The sequence below is a fragment of the Etheostoma spectabile genome, chromosome 12 (genome assembly GCF_008692095.1).
Source record: "Etheostoma spectabile isolate EspeVRDwgs_2016 chromosome 12, UIUC_Espe_1.0, whole genome shotgun sequence".
Classification (NCBI taxonomy): Eukaryota; Metazoa; Chordata; class Actinopteri; order Perciformes; family Percidae; genus Etheostoma; species Etheostoma spectabile.
The window spans coordinates 8,501,548-8,525,882 of NC_045744.1; the positions used below are offsets into that span (position 1 = coordinate 8,501,548).

At 39.2% G+C, this 24,335-nt stretch overlaps 1 long non-coding RNA gene across 1 annotated transcript; it reads left to right on the forward strand.

Annotated features, from left to right (window-relative positions):
• Positions 1-1,438: 1,438 nt before the first annotated feature.
• On the forward strand, positions 1,439-24,074 carry LOC116699120 (uncharacterized). The gene is made up of 4 exons (XR_004334372.1): positions 1,439-1,448; positions 1,725-1,728; positions 12,310-12,314; positions 23,874-24,074. It is a non-coding gene; the product is annotated as an uncharacterized LOC116699120 (long non-coding RNA).
• Positions 24,075-24,335: the final 261 nt, after the last annotated feature.

Consider the following 24,335-nt stretch of genomic DNA (forward strand, 5'->3'; position numbering starts at 1 on the left):
CTGGAAGAATTCATCTAAATAAAAGGGTAGGCCTAAATGTTTAGGTACGCTGTGCCATTAAAATGATAATTAGTTGGCACTAAAGGGACGAGTGTGCTTCAAGAAGCCCCACTAGAAGCAGCATGTACGGCCTCCACCCAGGATTGACCTATGGATTCATGCATTTTATGCTAAACTGTCACTCTGCTGTGACCATGTTGCAACACAAACCTTGATCCATTTGGACTATAAGCAACACTTCCTGTGGTGCAGTGGTGATGACATCCCCACCATGGCTTCCGCTCATTCGTTTTGAGCTGACCGAGTGGAACCTGGCATGGTGTTTTGCTGCTGCGGTCTATCCATTTAAAGATTTGACTAGCCTTGTCGGATTTTTAGATGCCCTCCTGCACATCACTGTGGTACTGAGCTGTTTCTTGCATTTTTGTGGGCCATCTGTCAGCTTGAACAAATCTTGTCGTTCGACTGTGACCTCTCCTGGCAACAAGGCCCTTTTGTCCACAAACCTGTCACAGACTGGAAGCTTTTGTGTTGGTTTGTTTATATTTTTTGCTCATGGCACCATTTTGATTAAACTGAAGTCACTGTAATGAGGGACTGGCCCAGAATAGTGAATGTGTTTATGTTGGAATTAGCACATCTGAGATCATCACACCACATTTAAAGTTTCTTAGATCACATCCTGCCCATTCTAGCATTTAGTTTTGGCGTTTTCCATTAATGGTACCTGCTGGCCTTGACTCAGCTCAACTCGACTTGACCACGGTGCTCCGTCCTCCTTTTTTTCATTGCAGAGTACCGCCTCATGCGTGAGGCGAGCATGGCTTGTCATCATAGCAGGAAACTGCCGTGTTCCAACGCAACACACGCACAGAATTTCAAAAGTGTGTCGATTTTATTGTCATGTGAAAACAAATTAGTTTAAAAAGAAGCTGAAGGCAGCAAAAAAAAAGAAAGTTGGCTAAACTATTTAAACACAGCTGGTTAGTTCATGACATCCCCGTCTGTCGCTAGTAGTGACAACGACCAATCAGTAGTCTGCAGGTTTTCACGTCACCTTTTGGTATTGCCTCAGCTTGCTTGGAACCTCGACTGGGGTGGTACTGAAAAAAGTACCTGTTAGCAGGTACCAGGGAATTTTTTTCCTAATGGAAAACCCAAAAAAGGCGAGTCGAGTCAAGGAGGCACCATGTTGTGGAAAAAACACCTATAGTCCCCAAGAGTTTCTGAACCTCTTAAACCTTTTTGCTTTATTTATATACAGTATGACTCGCTGTCTGGAGGAGCAAGCTGTTTGTGTAAATGAGAATGTGTACCTAATAAAGTGGGTAGCAAGTGTCTTGTAGATCCTTTTCTGAGAACAGCAGTCATAAAAAATCTAGTCACATGCAGTTTTAAATACTACCATGGACCTCCACCTTTTTAAATGTTGGGGAGCGCTGATAGTCGTTATCAGAGATGACTTATAAAATTAAAAGCTGAATAGCAGGACAGCAACCCTGTCACTGCAAAGGGCAAGGGATTCACATTATTTACATATCTTTTGAATATCAAAACAATCAGCAGGAAGGAAGCTGCTTTAAGCCACCACTTTTGTCCATACTCAAATGTTTCAGCAACTGTTGGATAGATTGCCATGACATTTTAGACCAACATTAGTGGTCCCCAGGGAATGAGGCTTAATAATGGTTGTCCCCTGACTTTGCACCTATCGCCACCAGCAGCTAAGTTTTCACTTAGCTGGTGAAATTTCTGAACCTTTCAAACATGGATTGGCACAAAATACAGATATCCATTGTTCCTCAACTATGAATCTAATTGACATTAGTGATCCCCTGACCTTTCCTCTAAAGCCACAAGCAGGTTGACATTTTTGGATTTGAGTGAAATGTCTCGACAACTGTTGGAGGGATTGCCAGGAAATGTTTGAAGAACACAGATGGTCCCCGTCAGTATGAATTGTAACAACTTGGGTGAAGCCCTGACTTCAAGCCCCATAGTCACCTCAAAATTTATTTTCAAAGTCAATGACATTCATCACTCACGCAGCATTCTGTATCTCGTGCTAATTAGCATATGTTAGCAAACTAACTGAAATGGTTAGTATGCAGGGTTTCCCCTAACAAAGACCTACGTGAAAGAATGACATAATTATGCTATATTTTATTATATAGCTGGCTACATTGTGAGCGGAATGTATGCCAATGTTCCAACACTACGCTTTCAATATAATCAATGACATTGACTACACCAGACACAAGAGCAGCGCATGGTGGCGCGTATTCTCCGCAGAGATCGCTCTACAAGCGTAAAAATAGGATTGTCCTCTATTTCTATTTTTTGACGCGAGGTGTGTGCAGTTCTTTTACTTAGAAATGGATCTGAAGTGTCATTTATTTTAAATTAAACTCATAGGCGTTGATTTCGGTGGGGACGGTGGGTATAAAACGATCTGATACAGATTTGTCATGAGTCATTTTGTACCCACCACTTTTTAAAAAAACCTCAAGCTCAATTTAGTTTAAAAAAAAAATAACAGCTTGGCATGGACAGGGAACGAGGGATCGTATGATCATATCTATAGGCTACCTACTCTTTGTCTGAGATAAGCAAAGGTATCATAGTCAGGCAAGTCATTTTAGCCTGCATACAGTATAAAGCACCATACCAGGTTGCTAGTGCCATGGACTATAACATATGGAGTGACAACCTGTAGAACAAATGGTTGTTGCTATACACAGCATGGATCTGCAGACCACTGAGACAAAGGTAAGTTAATACAAAAAATATGTAAATATGTTTATTACTTAAGATTTGCTGGTGTTGTGGCTAGGTCTTGTGCATTTGCACACAAGTGATCAGCAGTTCCTCTTCTCTTGCAATTCATGTTAGCCTTAGCCACCAACTTATTTTTACGGTTTGCGTTTGTACAGCAAGCATTGGTATAGTGGAGATGATCGTGGAGTAGTCAGTATCTTGTTTAATTATTGCTTTAATCTATTGCTAAATTTGAGAATAGTTGTGATGATGATGATGATGGGGATTGCATGCTTTCAAGTGTTGGTCAGAATGACAGATGTAGATTGGATGGATGCTTATTTTTGTGAATTGAGAGCAGTCAGTTTATGATGTGATGTAGCGTTCATCTGTGCAACACCTATTTTTGCTTTTTCAATCTTGGAGAAATTTGGAGTGCAGAACTTGAAGAAGTTGTGTGTAGATATGGTCAATTGTATTGAAAATATTAGCAAAAGGCATAGACATACATTTGCCCACTGAACTTCCAACTCGTAGCCTATGGTAGGCCAGGCCTATGTCGAGGTCATACGTCTAATGCTTTTTGAAAACTTAAGGCTTTCTTCTTCATAAAATGTGTTGGACATCATCACATTTTCGAATACATTTTTATTCATTTGATTTATTAAGCTACAGGACAGCGTCTTCAAAATATGACCTGCGTGAAAGAGAGAAATGAATGCATCATTGTACCCAGCACTTCTGAAAATGCACTTCTGAATGCGTCTCTGTCCCCTGCACATTTCAAACCCAACTGACGCCCATGATAAAACTACCAATATACAGGAAACAACATAATGACTGTGAATGACTGTATCGGTTTCATTTTGAGAGTTTCTGTTTTTATTTTTGTTTCCTTCACCTGCACCCTCTGATAACAGCTGACAGTAAATTGACTTTTTCACAGCGCTGTGCCAGCTCAAAAAACTGAAGAAACCTCAATCCCAAAGCAAAAGCTCACTGTGTCTCACACAAGCCTACGCCGTATGTGCACAGCTGGTGTGGCCAGTTAAAACATACATACGCTCCGCTAACGGTCCGCATACGTTACGCTTTCCATGTAGTCAAAGTCACGCAACCTTGTCCCTATTTTAAACTGTTGCTAAATAGTTGTGTGAGGTGTAAATCAATGTTTCTTTAAAATTTATATTCCAAAAATATGTGCACTAAACCACAATTGTGCTCAACATTGCCCCCCCACCGGAAAAGATGGCAAAGGGACTCGGAAGGGAAACACTAATATGACATTGTACTTGCTAAACATCAGCATGTTGCCATTGTGAGCATGTTTAAGTGCAACCCTACATCTGGCTAGTTTTTTTCCCCCAGTAACACTTGACAGACGAGCTTTTATACACAGCCTTTTGTGATGCACCATAAAGTTAGCAAATCCTCTTAGCACTATTTAACTAATTTAACATCCACGGTAGGAAGGATTTCGGTCACCTTGATGATAAACTCATACAGGCAGTCTTGTAAGTTGCTGTGATGGTGAACTCCAAACTGATCAGACATGCTGTAAAAAGACCAACTACCTTGTGGTCTCTGTGTCCTGATGCCATGAGTGGGCCTTGAAACAGAGGCACACTGTCTCACCCACTGATCCCGCTGAACGCTGACATCAAAACAAACAGACAGAGGAAATAAGCCGTGGCATTGAATCGACAAACAGCTGTCAACCATTCCTGCGTTACATGACGGCCGCTGCCGCACTGAGAACAACAGAGCATAAATGGGAAGGGACAGATGGACACGCTCCGTTTGGGTGACAGAGTGCACAGCCCTGGGTAAGGTGTGGGACAGACAGCTTTTTATGAAGAAATATGTTTGACACAGTAGACGCTTGCTGCAAAATCACATCAGGTTGCCTGAAGAGGGTTTGTGACAATAGTTTTTATCCATGAGGACAAGGAAGCAGGATGGATAAGAAAACAGTTGGACCATCCGAGTTGGACCATCCAGTTTCAAGCTCCACTGACAGAAACATCCAGTCAAAGTGTCCTTGTGGTGTTGGTGATCAAATATGAAAGTGTAGTAAACATTTCCAAGCGGAAATAGCCCCAAGTAATCTTTTTCATGACACAGGAATTTGATGATTAGGCTTAATAGTCAAATCAACTGATGTTCATAGTTTAATTTCTTCAGCGTTTTCAATTTTATCGTAATAGATGCATTTCACTAGGAGTTTTGAATGGGCTCAATTAGAATGTGAATGGAAAACAATCAAACTTAATTGCACTGGTGAGGTTGTCACAAAAACATGCATGCCAGCAGTTCCCTGAAAATGTAGCCAACTATGGCATGTTATTTTCGTAATGAAAACGATATGTATGCAGTCTCCAGGCATCCCCTGGTGTACTGTGCAACACTGGCAAATCTGGTAATTCAGTTATGGTCACATAACACTCTGACAGTAAGAGTCATATTTTTGTTTCAAAGTTTAAATCACGGTTTAGCTCAGACCTCTCTTGTGTCTCTTGTTATTGATTTATAGAGGAAGATATTGAAAATCAGTTAATATTTAGTGGAATTTTGCGTTATCACAGACTGTTAAAATAATATTTTGCCAATAGCTTCAGGCTGTAGAGGCAAAGCGGGACACAGATTACCTCTCCTTTACCTCTTTTGGGAATAGCAAGTATTCTTTGTCTCCATCAACACCATAGATCTTCTTGAATTTGACAACTCCACTCAATTGTCCTTGTCTAATGGCTGGTATTTTCATATTGAAATGCACAACAATATGCAACCGCTTCAGGGAAAACAGATGCAGACTGTCTAGCCTGGAAAATAATTGTATTTGAAATTATATATTTCCATAATAGCAATGTCACTCATGTCTCTGATATAAGTGATAGGGATGAACTTTGATTTTGGAGCTGTCAGGAGGTGCCAGAGACATTTTTGTTGCTGTTCCGTTTTCCCTCAGTTGTGTAAACAAATGTGGGCCAAAGACTCTCAAAGAAGTATTTGATGTTCTGTGTAATGTTTGAGAATCTATACACAAACCAAACAGGCAAACATCAGAAAAACTACAATGATACTACTAACAAAAATATATAGTACATTTTCTGTCTTTGTTGGTGCTGTTACAGTATGTAAGATTAAAGGAATGGTTACAGCGGAGAATGTTTAAATTCCATGTTGGTAAGGGCCAAGGAAGAAACTGCAAAGATCACACAGCTGTTCAGACAAGACTGAATAATGATATTGTGTATGAAAATAGATATGTCAGACATGCATGAAAAATCATTCTGTTTTGTGTTCTCAATGAGATAAAGTGTTGCTCTCTGATGTGATTACATGGGAAATTGAGTCTGACATATAATGTCCATAGGACCTACTGGTTGTATCCCGTATGCCTATATGATATATACAACCCTTGTAATACACATTTTTGTAGTCTGGAGTTTGAATATATATATAATGTTTTTTTTAAGTTAAGTTTAGCTATCTTTCCTTGAAATGCATGCACAGATGAATACAGAATTAATTAGTTTTTGTGACAGATGGAGATGACTAAGACTTTTAAAGCTACACTGTGTAAGAATTTCTCCCATCTAGCGTTGAGATCATATATCGCAATCAACTCTCTCTCTCGCCACACAGTTCAAAGTACGTATTGCAGCTTTGGTAGCCGTCACGCTTCAAAAAGCGAAAGTCTACAAAAGGCCGTCTATCAGCCGTGGTTGTTGGGAGTGCATGTCAAAGAGTGGCGCGGATGCGTGCTTCACACCGTGCCACCCGCGACAGAGAGGAGAGAGAAAGAAAAAGAGACTGCAGCGGTCCGGAGGATAATTAACTAGTTGAAAAGCAGCTCCAATGTTCACTATTTTTTTGACGATGCCAGCAGGGTGGGAAATTTGCACCCGCCGCCAACCATTGGCGGGTACTGGCATCACAATGGTGGTTCTCTATCGTGATGCCAGTCGACCATCACGATGAACGATAATATGATGTCGTCCATCGGCACAACCCTATAGCCTAGACGACCAGTCCATGCACTGTACTTACTGTGGAACCTACTCGTCTTCAAAAAAATTGCAAACAATTTGTTTGTTAGTGGAACAACTAACCTTAAATTAGAGGCAATAAAAGACCACGAGTCAAGTCTCATGTCAAGTGCCATGCCATACAGTTGGCAAAGATGGGACCCCAGGAGTGTGGCAATAAAGGCAAAACATCACTTTTTTTGCTTGTATTTATAAAATATGTATTAATAATACAAAATAATGTACTGAAGCAATGCAAAATATGCTAGTGCACTTTCTTTTATAAGTTTTCAAATTTATCAACTCTTTTATAAATTCAGGAAAAAGTGTCTGGTAAAAAATATACCTATTAGCAGCAGCTGTGAGTCAAAAAACGTGAAAGGTGGAGCAGTATAGCCTGTATGTCCCTTACCGGCTAACGTATTTCAAGATGGTGCATGACTATGGAGAGTCTATCAGAGTTCATGTAAGCACAAATGTAAAATTTCAAGCCAATAGGAATACTTGAAATTGATGGTGGAATAAAAAAGGTTTTTGAACGGGCAACACAGATTTTGATAATGAACAACTACAAACGTTACACAATGTAGCTTTAAGAGTCGAACATTGAAACTTAATGTAACTTAAGATAGATTGTGATCAATGACTACTTTTCGGAAAACAGATTTCATCCTGTGATGCTCAACAGCACTAATTAATGTGCCACTCTCCTGGCAGCCACTCAGTGTGGACCTAATCCTGTTTATAGCACCACATTTAATCTGTCAGTGACCACACAAGTGAAACATTTTCCTCTGGTTGTTTGACCACATGGAACACTGGCAAGCTCTTTAAAGTCTATAATTTTGAATACCGAATATTCACTTCAAATCAAAACATAGCAGTCTCATGTTTCATTATTTACTAAATGATGCCATAGAACATTTTCTTTTGTAAAGAAACACATAATTGTTAAGGAAACAATAATCCCCTGTTCCTGATTTATTAAATGTGCTATTTGTGTGATGAGAGCATGCAGATCAATATCTTTTGTAAAACATCCTTTTTTCTGTGTGGCATATTTCCAAATACTGGCTTGGCTCAGAGCGCCATTATTTGGTTACTCCTAATGGCCCACGAGACCTGTCAAACGCTCCTTGACTCCAGAATAAAGATCAGAAATTACAAGCTAAGAATGAGGACATTTAGGAGGAAGATATACAAGTATCACCAAATTTCCAACTCTTTTTGTCTGTTTTTAGTTTGTCTTTTAGTGTAGGTAGTTACATTTAATAATGTGAAAGCCATAGGATGATTTTGCCCTCTCATACTTAATGCTACACCAGTTTAGATTATTGTGGGGATAAGCTGTCTCATCTCCAACTAGTGTCCACACGATTATCTGACTTGGGTCTATTTTTGCATATCTGGAGGATGGACTTTCTTTTACCAAAACTTTCAAGGACTTTACTCTGGATATTTTCAAAGTTTTGTGAATCTATTTATTTTTTCTCCCAACATTATGATATATGGTATCTCAGATGAGCACTTGAAAGCTGCAAATACCAAACTTCTTCACATGTAAAAATAAAGATGGAGCGCACTATGTCCTATATTCATGAGTGCATGTATAAAAGTGTGTGGTTAGGTTTTCTCTCCTTTTGGTCTCTTACGAAATGCATAAGTGCCTATTTTGGTTTAATCTGCGTTTGACTAACAAAATATTCACTAGTCACAAGATTTATCAGCATCTGAAAGAGCCTTTACACTGCTACTTCACACGCTTCTGTTATCAATTTTCCACAGTATTGCAATTATGATGTGTGACTTTTTTATTTTTTTTGCACTGCATTGATCCCCTAAGAATTCAATTATGGCTTGCCCCTACCTAGTGGGAGGTCACAAAGTAGTGTCAACAACTGTCTCTCGAGTTGAGAATCGTGGCCCCGCTCAAGGACACTTTGACTGGATGTTTCTGTCAGTGGAGCTTGAAACTGGATGTACAACTAAAGGACCGTCTAACTGTTTTCTTATCCACCCTGCTTCCTCGTCCTTAAGGATGAAAACTATTCTATATTAGATACAGTTGGGTTCAGAATAATAGCAGTGTGTTTAAAAAAGTAAATAATGCTCAAACTCCTTAGAATAGCATGCCCAAAGTTGATCAAGTTTGTGTTATACCTTTACAGAAAGTGAAGAAAAAGCAATATTACACTGTTAAAAAAGCAGTATTTTTGTTTTTCATTACAAACCTCAAACATTTATTTTATAAACTGAAAAATGTCTCAAATGTTTGCTTTACTTTGAATCACTGCACTAATCTTTAGTTGCATAACCATTATTTCTGAGAACTGCTTCACATCTGTGTTGCATGGAGTCGACCAACTTCTGCTACCTGTGAACAGGTATTCCAGCCCAGGATGATTGAACTACATTCCACAATTTCTCTGCTTTGCTGGGTTTTGCCTCAAAACAGCATTTTGATGTCACCCCACAAGTGTTCTATGGGATTGAGGTTCTATGGATTGGGCTGGCCACTCCATCACATCAATCTTGTTCATCGAACAAGACTTTGCTCGCTTACTGGTGTGTTTTGGGTCATTGTCTTGTTGAAAGACGATTTCAAAAGGCGTTTTCTCTTCTTCTCTTCAAGTATTTTGATGTATTGAAACTGATCCATGATCCCTGGTATGCGATAAATAGGCCCAACACCACAGTATGAGAAACATCCCCATAACATGATTTTTGCACCACTATGCTTTACGGTCTTTTGTTTTTTTGGCCCCTAGACCCAAAAAGAACAATTTTGCTCTCATCAGTCCACAGAATGTTGTGCCATTTCTCCTTTGGCCAGTCAATGTGTCTTTAAGAAAATTTCAACCTATTCAGTACGTGTCTTTTTTTCAGCAATGGGACTTTGCGTGGGCTTCTAGCTGATAGCTTTGCTTCATATAGCCTTCTTCTGATTGTAACAGTACTCACGGGTAACTTTAAGTCTTCTTTGATTTTCCTGGATTCCTGGTTGAGCCTTTGCCATTTTGGCCATTCTTCTATCCATTTGAATGGTAGTTGACTGTTTTTTTTCTTATGTCCAGGCTTTGGATGCCATTTCAAAACATTTTAAATAATTTTGGCTGAGCAGACTATAATTTTCTGCCTTTCTTTATATGTTTTCCCCTCTCCAATCAACTTTTTAATCAAAGTCCGCTGTTCCTCAGAGCAATGTCTGGAACGACCCAGTATTTCAGTGTGAAATGCACTATAACCAGCATGCACAACATCTGCTTCCTTCCTTCCTTAAATATGGGCCATAATTGACACCTGTTTCTTCACAGAATCAATCACCTCAATAATTGAACACAACACTGGTATTATTTTGGACATGCCTCTTTCAATTACAGATTCAATTACACAGAATGAGCAGCATGCATGTCATGACTGTTGGGTCTGTTGGTTTTCTATGGCTCAACAACACTTAATAGTAAATTATTTGCCATGTATACATATTATTTCTACCAAAAAATATGATTTATGAGGTTCATGATGTTGGACTGCTATTATTTTGAATACAACTGTACATTTCAAAGCTATCAAATATTTATACTGTAACAAGAAGCAGGTAATTTAACAAAAAAAATCCAGCTCCTCTGGCACCACCTACATTAAAGCCTGTAGTTCGACTTGCAAAAATTCACCGCTCCCGGTTGAGATCCTCCAATGAGAGCCAAGGGGGGTGTCTCATTGTGTGTCAATCACTGCTCATGCACATGCATTACATAGCTGCCCCCCCCCCCTCCCCGCACACGAGCTGCTGTTAGATTTCTCCCTGCTCTATTGTTCACAGCACTCCCTTGTGGGGTGGAGGGGCTTAGGAGATTGTTTTGGGCTTTAGCTGAATGGGCTGTGGATCTTTGCAATCTTACCTACAGCAACTTTTTAAATGAACAAAAAATACAAATGTAAATGTATTCCCATCAATAAAAAACAAAGTATTAATCATAAACAAAAAACAGAACGTGTTTAATTTCTCTGGCTTTAGACCTAACAGCCCACGGTGTTTTAGAGTTGCTTTGGCAACAAATGACAGCTGCCACTAGCATAGCTTGAGCTAAACAGGCCAACAAATAATCACTTGTAGAACTACAATTTGGCATATCTAAACAACATCAAACAATTACCATCAACAGTCATACCCCTTAGGACCCAAGTCCTTTTGCCATTGCTGCTTCAGCGTCGTCATTAACGGTAACATTACTATTAAACAAAGCACCATAGTAGATTAAATACCACAGACAAACTAAGTACATCACTTAAACACAAGTAAAAGTGCTTCGGTAAAATCTTCACGTTCGAAAGCCAACTGGATTTGCAACTGCGGATGGGGCGTCATCTGGTAGGAATCCATAGGATCATAGGCTAGCTAACGTACTGATGGCTGATAAAACGCCGGTATTGCAAACCTGTTTGATGGATCCAAAGGATAGTACGACCAATCTCATAAAATAAAGTAATGCTTTAATTGCGGTTATACAAAATAACCTAAAAATTGTCACAGGCCTACTATCCATCTTGTCTTCTCATCAGGATACTGTATATAATGGCGGTTTTCCACTGCGTGGGATCTACTCGACTCGCCTCGACTCTACTCGCCTTTTTTGTGTTTCCATCACGAAAAAAAGTCCCTGGGACCTGCTACCAGGTTCTTTTTTTAGTACTACCTCAGTCGAGGTTCCAAGCGAGCTGAGGAGATACCAAAAGGTGACGTAGAAACCTGCAGACTGCTGGTTGGTCGGATCACTGCGTTTTTAGCAAACAAGAGTGCGGAGTGTGTGTCCAGAACAAACGGGACATTTAAAAAAAAAAAAAGAAATCTAGCCAGACACCGACAGATTATCTACTCTCTGCACTATTCTCACTTATCAACTGTTCAATATTAAAGGCTATTAGGGGCTTTATGTCGTTTCCAATATTGCACACTGTTACTTTAAAAAAACAAGACAATATATCAAAGAAAAGTTTTTATTTAGCTTTTCAAGTAGCTCATCAAACCGTCCCGTACATCCCGGCCTTCTTCCTCTGCACCCTGTGACAGTGTCACCACCGGCTCTGCTGTCCCAGATGCATCCCAGTCACAAGCCTCTTCATGACTCTCTAAAGATTATACGAAGCCCAGCAGGTCAGAACCAGAGGTCTCACCAGTCGGACATCGAACGCCCACCAGACGGTCTGCGGCGGGGATTTTGCAAAGCGTTAATGCTCTGAAACACAAACAGTACACAGCATACATATTTTGGTGTGTAATCATGGTTGCTAAAGTTCATGTACTTTATATAGCGTATAGGCAAGGCAAGGCAAGGCAGCTTTATTTGTATAGCACATTTCAGCAACAGGGCAATTCAAAGTGCTTTACACAAAATCATTAAAACAGATAAAACACAAGTACAACAGTTAAAAGTCATAAGCATTAAAATCAATAAGCACATGAATAGACAGTTAAAAACAAAATAGAAACATTAGGACACATAAAACACAAGAATAAAAGTTACAGTGCAGCATAAGAAAGAAATGAGCATTAATTTAAAGAAAGGCAGCATCAAAAAGAAAGGTCTTCAGCCTTGATTTAAAAGAACTGAGAGTAGCAGCGGATCTACAAGTTTCTGGGAGTTTATTCCAGATATGAGGAGCATAGAAACTGAAAGCTGCTTCACCCTGTTTAGTTCTGACTCTGGGGACAGAAAGTAGACCTGTCCCAGATGACCTGAGAGGTCTGGGGGGGTCATAGTGTAGTAGCAGATCAGAAATGTATTTTGGACCTAAACCGTTAAGGGATTTATAAACTAGCAAGAGTACTTTGAAATCAATTCTTTGAGACACAGGAAGCCAGTGTAAAGACTTCAGAACTGGAGTGATGTGATCCAGTCTCTTGGTCTTAGTGAGGACTCGAGCAGCAGCGTTCTGAATCAGCTGCAGCTGTCTGATTGATTTTTTTGGGAGACCTGTAAAGACCCCGTTACAGTAGTCAAGTCTACTGAAGATGAAAGCATGGACCAGTTTTTCCAAGTCCTGTTGACACATAAGTCCTTTAACCCTGATATGTTCTTAGGTGATAGTAGGCTGACTTTGTATTTGTCTTAATGTGGCTGTAAAGTTCAGGTCTGAGTCCATGACTACACCAAGATTTCTGGCTTTGTCTGTTGTTTTTAACATTTTTGTTTGAAGCTGAGCGCAGACTTTTAATCGTTCCTCTTTTTTTCCAAAAACAACTACCTCAGTTTTTCCTTCATTTATTTCAGAAAGTTCTGGCACATCCAGTCGTTAATTTGTTTGATGCAGTTAGTCAGTTTTTGTATTTGACTATAGTCCCCTGGCGATAAGGTTATGTAAATTTGTGTGTCATCCGCATAACTATGGTAACTTATTTTGTTTTTCTCCATAATCTGAGCCAGTGGAAGCATGTAGATGTTAAACAGAAGAGGCCCCAGAATGGAGCCTTGCGGAACTCGCGAGGTCATATTTGTACGCTCAGATGTATAATTACCTATTGACACAAAGTAATCCCTATTCTTTAGGTAGGATTCAAACCAGTTTAGTACTAAGCCAGAAAGTCCTACCCAGTTTTCCAATCGGTCTAGTAATATGTCTGGTCGACCGTGTCAAATGCAGCACTGAGATCAAGTAATACTAAGATTGAAATTTTGCCACTATCTGTGTTAAGGTGGATGTCATTAAAAACTTTGACAAGAGCCGTTTCAGTGCTGTGGTGTGGTCGGAACCCGACTGAAAGGTATCAAAACTGTTGCTTAATGACAAGAAATGGTTGATTGTTGAAAGACTACTTTTTCAATGATTTTACTTAAAAACGGAAGGTTTGATATGGCCATAGTTGCTCATTAGTGACTTGTTCTAGGTTGTTCTTTTTTAAAAGTGGCTTGATACTGCAGTTTTCAGGGCCTGTGGAAAGATACCTGAAAGAAGAGATGTGTTCACAATCTGTAGAAGATCAGAGTCAACAATTGGAAACATTTTTGAAAAGTCCGTTGGTAGAAATCAAGGCAACAGGTCGAGGTTTTCAGATGTTGAATAATGTCCTCCAGGTTTGTATGGTTGGTTGTGTGAAATTCTGTCATATTGGAACTAATTTTGCTTGAACACTGTGACAACATATCCTGAACTTGATATGGAGGCACTGACTGTTTGTCTAATCTTCTGAATTTTGTCTTTGAAGAAGGAGGCAAAGTCATTGCAGGCCTTGGTAGATAAAAGTTCAGATGCTACTGGTACTGGAGGGTTTGTTAACCTATCAACAGTAGCAAACAAAGCACGTGAATTATTATTGTTTCTAGAGATAATATCAGAGAAGAAGGACCTTCTTGCATTCCTCAGTTCCAAATTATAAATGCGAAGTCTCTCTTTATAGGTGTTATAATGGACCAGGAGATTTGTTTTTCGCCACCTTCGTTATAGTAGGCCTAAATACTGACCGGGGCCCCTAACACATGCAAATGTTAGCTAACGTTACCAGGAAACTTAACTTACCCTTTTTCATCAGCGAACAACCGTCATATCGACGTCTGAACTCCGTCGGAATTCCCAAACTCCTGTTTTTTTTAGCGGTGATTTTTGTTGCTTCCTTCAGCTTCTTTTGAAACAAAACATTTTTTCTGCAATGGAAAACGGACGCAGAATGCGTCGAGTAGAGGCGAGTTGATGCGAGTCAAGTCGAGCTGTTACCAGCAGTGGAAAAACGCCATGTGTCTTTGCTCTGAGTGCCACACTTGAAAATTACCTAGGCTACTATTTAAGGGTTATGTGTTTTTAAATCAAATTATATCCACATGCAACTATTCAGAATGTTTAAATTACTTTCAGTGCAAATATAGAATGTGGAGACAGCATGACATTTATACTATCTATCCACCACTGACATTTTGGAACCTTAATCAAATGATATGTGTTTCCTAATCTTAACCATCCTTCTGGACGTTAACTGTCATGAAAAAATATTTCCTTAGCTTTAACTGAGTTATCCATCTAATCTTCCAACTTATCTTAACCATACATTAGCTGCTATGAGTGGATACATTAATATTGAAAAAACCTTCCATTGTTCATTCTGCAAAAAATTTTTCAATATGAATGGTCTACGTAATGCTGTATGTAGACGGAAAATATAATCACATGTCCCTTCAAAATGTATTCTGTTGGAAATGGCAGAATATAAATATAAAACGTGGTAGATAAGGTTGGTGTTTTTATACACTTGCCTGTCTTTCTTCTTGTCTCTTTGACATCACAGTAGTGTCAAAAGCAGCTGCTTCAAATAGCCACATTAACAGCAATGTAAAAAGGGCTTAGACTGCCTAACACAATTACTGTTCAAATTATTCTCAAAGTGCTTGGTGTGTGAATATGGTCTGATCTTCCACAGAAACGTGCAGAGGTTCTGGAAGTGCATAACATCTTAAAGGAACTCAGCCTCTTCAGGGGATAGAGACTTAACAAGCTTTACGCCTTTGAGTTGCCTGGAGACAGTGGCAGGGTTATAAAGCATTAAGGAAGGAAATCATGTCCCCCTGAACACAAGAGAAAAAAGAAAAGAAGCTGCAGAGGTTCTGACTAAGCTGTGGGCGGTGGCTCTCGAGGCTACAGGGCTGAAGACAACAAACGGTGAAGGACGTTAAAGAAGAGCTACGATGGCGGATCAATACAGTCAACATAATTGCCAATCACTAAGGTAGTGACATTTAGATAATGGCCTATTTAATGCCATATCCAGATATAAAGCTTTAGGAAACAATTCCTATAAGATACTACTGTTCGAGTCAGAGATTTAGAAGTGACATTTCAAATTGCCATGCTACTGTGCAGACAATTTCCTTACTTAATTATAGAGTGAATTACTGCAGTGTTTAATAGGTGGTGTCAAGCACTCTTAAGAGGTATATTTCTATTACTAATCTTTTTCATTTTTTTTCTGCTTCATTCTGTCTTCCCCTTCATTTCTCTTAACAAAAACTCTAAAACGTGACAGTTTTGTTGATGGGATTGCAGGATTTTGTTCTGCCCTACAGGCAAAATCGTCTGTGGTTTGGCAACCTTCTTCTTTTTCCCTTTCCCTCTGATGATAACCTGGAAAGCCTTCGGTTGAAAGTCAAATCTTCATTTGCCTCCTCCTAATTGTCTGTACTTGTTACTCGGGGAAGCCAGTAAAGAATAATTTAATCAGGGGCATGAGGAACCTTACATTTCTCATCCTTTTTAGCCATGCCCGCGGCACCGCTCTGGGCACGGCAACGTCGGTCAATTAGTGCACCATTTTTGATCCAGCTATCTGATAGATTGCCATGACATTTTGGACAGACATTTATGATCCATAGATGAATCAAAATTACTCTGGTGATCCCCTGGCGTTGCTTCTAGCGCCACCATGAGGTTGACATTTCTGCTTTCCGTGAAATAGCTCAATGCCTAATAGATGGATTGCCTTGGAATTTGGTACAGACATTCATGTCTTCCCTCAGGATGATTGGTAAGAACTTTGATATATGACTTTCTGTTTAGTGTCATAATCAGGTCAAAATTACAATTTGTCCACGTGTTCATTTATAACCACATGTAAAACTACTTTGTTCTCATCAGCCTGTGCTGTATGAACATAATAAAACATACCTCAAAAACTCATCACGTTATCGTTATCATTGTTGGCATGATGCCTAGCATTAGAATTTAGCTCTAAACTTACACTTTCCAAACAATTCACAGAGCTGCTTGCATGGCTGTAGACTCAGTCTTGTTCTATTATGTTTTCATTTATTTTTAAGGTTCAGGGAAAAGGCTAACTGCTGATACAAATCCTGGGGGCATTTTCTTCATTACATTTCTCAGAGGCTCAGTCAAGCTTGTGCCCTTCTTGAAATGCCTCATCCTTCTGTGCTATATCTACTGTATTTTTAATTGTTGATGTAGATTTGAAGATTCTGAGGGACAGTTTTGACGACGGCATATTGTCTGAAGAAAATGAAAGGGGGCGAAGAAACCTTCTGGGAAAGATTGTACAGTCTTGTCTTTTGGGAGAAAAACAAGAGCGAAACACAGACCTTGGCTAATTTGATTGACATCTATTTTGATGGCTGCTGAAGTGTCCAGGTGCCCTCTTATCTAATTCTCTGTACGGCTGGGAGGCTGGAGTCTATAATAGCCTCATTATGGAAGCCTGTTAAATTCATTATGAAAGAAGGATGCCGGAGCGACAGTGAGGGCAAGAGCTCAGTAGTTCTGACATTCTTCTGGCAGAGACTCTGCAGGGGGAATAGTGTTTCTCATTTTCATTAGATTTCATTAGATAACACCTCGCTTTTCACACACAGTTAAAAAGATGAGATTTTTTTTGCACTTTTGCTGTGTCCTCTGCCCACACAGAGCTGCTTCCAAAACTGTGTCATTTAAGAAATGGAACATGTAAGCTAAACTCTTGTCTTGATTTCAATGTAGTGGATATGATTTGAATGTCTCTATATTTACTGCATTTAGCAAATTAACAATCAGAATGTTCAGATATATTAAGCATAGTATATCATCCGGACAGAGCAAAAAATTCTTTGATACAGCCGCCCATGTTGTGTCACTGAAAACATGCCACAGTCTGCAGCACCTCCTCAGTCACTGCATACATTATCACTGTTCCAAGCAGATGAAGATGTCACGCTGTCTTGCTCTTGGAGGAAAATATGTTGGACTGAGTTTGACAAGGACAATTTTTATTTCTGTGTATTGTTTCTGAATGTTAGTTTCGCAATGCTTTTACTACCATAATTTATGCACAAACCATTAAGAGTAGTGCAGTAGTAGTCAAACAATTGAAATGTTTAATCGCAAATTTTTATCTATTCTAAATATCCCTTGATTTCTTTTTGTCCCATTATTTTTTTTCTCATTTTACTGCTCTTATCAGCATGATATGATACTTTTAAAATGGTGCCTGAACCGATATATATGTGGATATACTGTATATATATATAATATAATAGAGAGAAGAGAGAAGAGAGAGAGAGAGAGAGAGAGAGAGAGAGAGAGAGAAATATATAAAGGAGTCCCTTTTACTTGTATTTGTCTGTTTCTGTATTTTCAAAAATATTAAACAGTAAAAAGTTGATAAAAAAAAGGAGCACAAAACGACAAGCCCAAACAAGTGTGTGCTGCGTGCCTGTTTTGTTTCCGGTCTAGTTAGATCCGGTGTGGTGTTGTAGTTTTTATAACGTTACTAGTTGTAGGAACAGCATGTGGAAAAAAACCATAAAGTTTGTAGGCCAAAAACCAGCAGAAATGAGTAATGAGAAAATTACTCTTTAAATATTCTATTGAGGGTGCCCTAGTGGTGTAATTGTTAGGGTGTATAACACATAACTGCAACATCTATGGTTTGACTCCTGGCAGGGGGATCTTTGTTGCATGTTGTACCCCTCTGTTGTGTGTGTAGAATGGTGAAATCTCATGACATGCTATGCTACAGTTACTGTAGGAATAATGTTCCCTCTGTTGGGTTTTTTCCCATTACATATCACTGCTGTCATAAATACATTACGCTGCTGTCTATTCTATATTGAACAGGCAATTTAAAGTGCTAATACAAATTTGGCCTCAGCTCTTTGTCCTGCTGCAACCATCTTAACATCCAAACTCAAACCTCTCCTGGGTCACACCTTCCTGGTGTTGCCTTTGCCGTGCTATTTCTCTGTCCTGTTTTGTCCTTTTAAACCTTATGCAAAATATTAGTCAGTCATGCTGTAGCATGTTTCATCATTTGGCCCTTTAACTCAGCCTCTCTCAGCCAACTTTTGCTCAACAATCAACTTGATTGTTATTCGCCCTCCTAAACCGTTCCGAGTCACCCCACAGACTTTGGCTGAAATGTCAACCAAGTTAGCACCCAGTCTATACCTGTGTTCATCATTAGCATGCAGGAAAATATTCTCAGCCACATAAATGCTACCACATGGAGCTAACAACTGTGCAAGAAAAAACAACTCCACAGCTACACCACTGGCTATCAACAAAGTTCTTGACAAGCTGCTAATGTCAAAGGTGCGCCTGTTTGTGAGTCCAAACAACTCCTCTGCCGTTATTGGCAGGTCCTCCATCCCAGCCTTTGAATGAACCCTTGTACCCCTGTAATTCGAAGTTTCTCACATTTGGGAATTGTTTGCAGTGCCGCCTGCATAATATTTATGTTATTGCTTTTTCTATGCTGCTTTGCTATGTTGACGCAGCAGAAAGCTTCCCAAAAAGTAGAATTGTACTGCAATGTATAAGTGTGTCAAAGTCAATATTTGCAATGCGGCATGAGTGTTCCTGACAAGTGAAAATGTTATAGCCATACAATGAACAAAAATATTCTTTCTAAAAAGAAATGATCCCTGAGAATTAATCTTATTATTTTGTTTTTTTGTTCTAAATAAGCTCATGGGCAAAGTTAAAACTTTAATGCATTTATGATCAATTTTAATGGAAAATACATTTTATGTAATATTCTTTTGTCGGCTAGTTCTTTTGTAGTTTGGGGCCGTAAGAAAGGAATCCTTTTTCTTGTCTTCTGATATAATTTCAAACCTAGAACTCTCGTTATTTAAAATGACGACTAGTACGCTAAATACCAACGTTGATAATACTTAATCCAGCTCTGTGTCATGGCAGTGTGTTTAGATGACCAGTGTTTGGCTCACCTCTGTGCACCCGTGCACGGAGCTCCTTGCGGAGCAGAGCATCAGAGGTCAGCTGAGATCTGCCAGGTGACTCAAAACTCTGCACCTTGGTGCACTGGCGCCACACAGGGAAGCCAAACACTGTTTATCTAAACACTGCCCACACAAAGTTCACTAAGATTAAAATCAACAAATCAGTATCCCTTTAATTAATAATAATTATACCAAATTTGCACACTAAAGGATTTAGATGAAGAAAGAAATTTAGCAGCATTGTATTTTAATTCATTCAAGCCAGCAGGGACACATTTTCTTGCTTGTTTATGAATGTGCCATAATTCTCAAAGGTCCTGTTCAACCCCCTCAATGTGTCATGTTTAATCAGCAGTTTATGCCATGTAAAAGATGTAGGCTGGTGCTTACCTAAGACAAATGGTGCCTCTTTACATCCTTAACTCACATCCTGTAAGTTTGGCACACAAGGCTGTTCCATGTTTTCCACTGCCGTAAACAAAATTATTCCACATCGTTTGTTCCCTGCCATAAAGTGTCTGACAAGCTGTCCAATATAATGTTTCACACAAACAGCAATTTCTTGACAAGACATACAATGACAGCCATACCACATAAAGATCGAAACTGCTATCAGGATTTCAGTTCACTGTAACACTGTTTATGCTTCTGCACAGCAGGGGAAAAAGAGCTTTTTATGTTGCGTGTTTTGTCGAGAGCTGTTCATTATTTTTCAAATCTCAGCTATTAAAAACACAGAACCACTGAAGTGTAAAAATGCTAGCTTCAAATAACACACCAGGAGTCAGTTACTGTAACTGTAATCCTTTTAAAATAATAATAATAATAATAATAATAATCAGGGCTCTAGAGCACGACCAATTGTGGTTGCACATGCGACCAACTTTTGTAGGGGTGCAATAGCGTCGGCCCACACTTCTGACATTTGTCTACAGTAATTGTTATTAATACAGCTGTTTATTGTTGAGCATGAGAGGGAAACCTGTATTTGTACCAGTGTTTCTGCTGGTAATTCTCTGTTATTGCAGCCGCCACAGCGAAAAACACAGAAGAAGTTATTGAACGCAACGAACTTCAGTTCGTTGAGTAATAGCGTGTGAGACGGAGCCTGCTGGACCTGGGCGAGAGATGTGACCCATGGCCAGAATATCATACTTCATAAAAATGCAGTGCAGTGACGATACAGACATTTCATACACAAGACGTTGTGTAACACAGCTGACCCGCCAAAGCGCATTCCAGCCGTGCTGGACCCATTCATAATGAGTCAGCCGTTGTCACTCTGTGAGTAGCATCAGTCAGGAGGGTTTGATGCAAGGGAGTGTGGCGAGCTGGTTTAGCCAAGGCCAAAGGGGAAGAAGGCCAAATTCCAGGTGTTACAGGGCATGCGACAGCAAGGTGGGACCATGAGACTCTGGGCCATGAAATGTCAGGTCTCAGTTCAGGGAAGCACTTTTAAACAATAGCACATTCTATTTTGCTTACATGTTTTATTTTTGCAGCTCAGTGAAGCACTCTAAACATTTTTTTTTTATATACAGTAAAATTGTGCTTCAAATAACCAAAAATATTTACCTACACCTAATTCTTGTTTAAAAACATTTACATAATATACATGAATGTATATAGAGTGTGATCAAAAAAGGTGACCTTGAAATTGTGGCGTTAACGGTGACGCGAGGGAAAAATTTGGGTGCACCTAAATTTTGTGCTAGTGCACCAAAAAAAAAAAAAGTGAGGAGCACCAGTGCAACCAAGGCAAAAGGTTAAGGTGGAGCCCTGATAATGCAGTGGGTGGAAGGGGCTTAGATTTCAAGTCACACACTTTGTCATTCTATTCCCTCTTGAATTCCTTTAAGACAATTTAGAGGGACACCTTCTGAACATCGGTTAAACGGAGACACCATCCATGTGCTAGGCATACAAATAATGCAGTACATTTAGATTGTATTTCACCGAGAGGCAAATGTAGTATTTATATATATATATATATATATATATATTTTTTTTAAACTGATATGTATGCATATGTATATGACAGATTACTTCAATTTGTCCTTCTTGGTGACTAGCTCACATACCCATTCTCTCTCTTTTTCCAATTTCTTCAAATGTATGGATAAGCTACAGCCTCTGGAGACCTACATACTGTATGACTTCTTAAACTTGACCATCTCTTAACACAAAGAAAATAGCCACATGGTGCTCAATGCACATTTGTTTTTATATAGTCAAGAGCAGAATAATGCACTGAACAAAGAAAAGTTAATAATAGCACAATGAGCTGGACCCGCCACGCTGTCCCAAAACCTACTTTGGTTTGTATTAAATTAGCAAAAAATCAAAGATCTTCAGGAAAAAAGTCTCCAGATATCCCAGTTACTAGGATAACTCAGACCTTATTGTCAACAGTTCCATTTTCCTTCATGATAAAATAATTTACCCTAAATACGGGACCTGTGTTCCTATTACTAAACAATACTGTGCTTCTAAAGTAATACATTATTCTAAAGTGACAGAATCTCCCTGTAACAAGCGGTCATTGAGTCATCAGCACAATTTTGTGCTCAGGGCAAATGGAGTTCACAATGGAATGATGCAATAAAGAGCAACAATGTTTTCATTGTCAGTAACTGCTGATACCCAATCTACTGTATGAAGGTACTGTGATTTCCTACAATTAGTTCCCACACATGAGTGCCTAATTAGTAATCAGTACAAGTGCTCAGTGCTGATAAAATACAAAAAGATAATCTGCAGAATACCTTTCATTCGTTCTTTTTTTTTTCACTGAACTAAGCCGGGGCTTTCAACAAAGTGCTGCTATTTAAATCAATACATCCCTCATTACAGAATGATGAATATTTCATCAGCAAGACTATTACTTCAACTGAATAATTTAACTGTGTTATATCAGTCAGGGTTGGGGGTTCAGTTGGTACCATGGTCCCTCAGCTTTTTAAACCCAACCGCTCATTATGTAGCTCTTAAAAAGCTAAATAACCCCACCAAAAAGGTTCAGGATTAGGTTCAGATTAAAATGCCAGGGTTGCAGTTCACTCCACTGACAGTTAAGGTATCTTCAGCTCCAATTACCAATGTTATGTACATTGTATTGAGAGCATTTCTCTTTATTATAATGAGCTCCATGAATTGTAAATGCCATATGGATGTATGGCTTTTGTGCTCCTTATAAATACCAAAACCCCTAATGACCTAAAGCAGTAATCTATCAAATATTCAAAGGATTTAAAAGAATAAATGTGGGGGGCACTGGAACAATGTCTGCACATTCTAGTTTGTAATGGCCGCATTACATTTCAACTTGAAGATTTCTTTTGTTCCATTCTTTGTTGTTTCAGACGCACAAACATGTTGTTGGGACTTATGGCTTTTGTGCAAACAAAATGATCAAATTCAGGGTTCTTAATTATAAAACTGGGTGTACGTTCCTTGCTAAAAGTGTATGTATGCCCAAAAGCCAAAAAGGGCGTACGCCAAAAAGATTTCAGATTTATAAAACCGTGCGCACGGACATCTGTAAGCAATGTTTCCTTTATAAAACACGGATACCTACAAGTGTGCGAACGTGAATCAGCCTCTTAACCCGCCCTGTACACACCCATTTTTACCATAAATAGCCAATGCAAAGCACCTTGTGAATGCTGATAAGTATGGTAATGAACCTGGCAGTTCTTTTGTGACGCCGAACATGCCGAATCATGATGACATGATTATGGAGAAAAAGCAAAAAAAACCTCTCCGACGCTTGGGAATTGCTACAAATCGAAATTATAATTTCGGCCTGTTCTCGCACAGTGCAGGGAAACCTGACACAGGCATTGCGGCACTAAGGGACAGTTTTGATAAATAATCAGTCCTATAGGTATATGATAAGATTTAACCTTAACTTATTTTATCCAAACAAGTCTTTGTGATAAAGTTGAAGATTATAATATTTCTATAAAACACCCGGTTTCCCTTAGAGTTGCGAGGACATGCTTGGACCGTGATGGTTCCAGCACGTTGCCCTTTCTACTGGACTCAATTCAGTACATAAATCCAAGAGCACAGCTTTAGGGAATTTAGTTATTTAGTTATTTACATTGTTCTGCGGTTATCTAATGGTATTTGATGCTATCCTGTATTCCATGGAGTCGGGCCATCTCCTCCTCCTGCGATCCGTAGTAGACAATGTGACGGGGAGACAGCGCCGATTAATTATTAAGAATTGAGTTGGATTTTACAAGGTGTTTATGTAACAACTCACTCAGTACAAGCGCAAGTGCTGCTGGATTTAGTCTTCATGACAGCGTAAATAAAATGGAGAGAAAAAACGTGTGTGAGGCATTAGTACCATTAAGAAAATATCAAGAGTAATCGTTATTTCCACATTTACTTTCTGCAGTCTGACGTCAGTTCGCCACCTCACCATCTGCGTCACCAATTTCTATTGTCTCCAAAATATGTGTACGCATGGGTCAGAATTTGCGTGGAGGACCACACATTCTTCCAACAAGTATGTTTTTTATAAATCGCAACCTTTGCGTGGGAAGTGGCGTACGCACATTTTCAGCCCCGCTTTGCGCATATGCCACGTTTCTAAATGACTACTGACTTGCCTGGAACATTGAGCAGCTGCAACAATCAATTATTTGATCAATTACAATAAACAGTAACGAAAAGTGATACAGACATGATTAATAAAATAAATAAATAAACCCACAGGCCAAGCATCAACTTTGAAGCTTTAGTATTTGAGTTTTGTTTTACTGGCATTACCATCACCTATTTCAGTGGCAATACCACTTCTTACAAGAAAAACCACAACATTGTT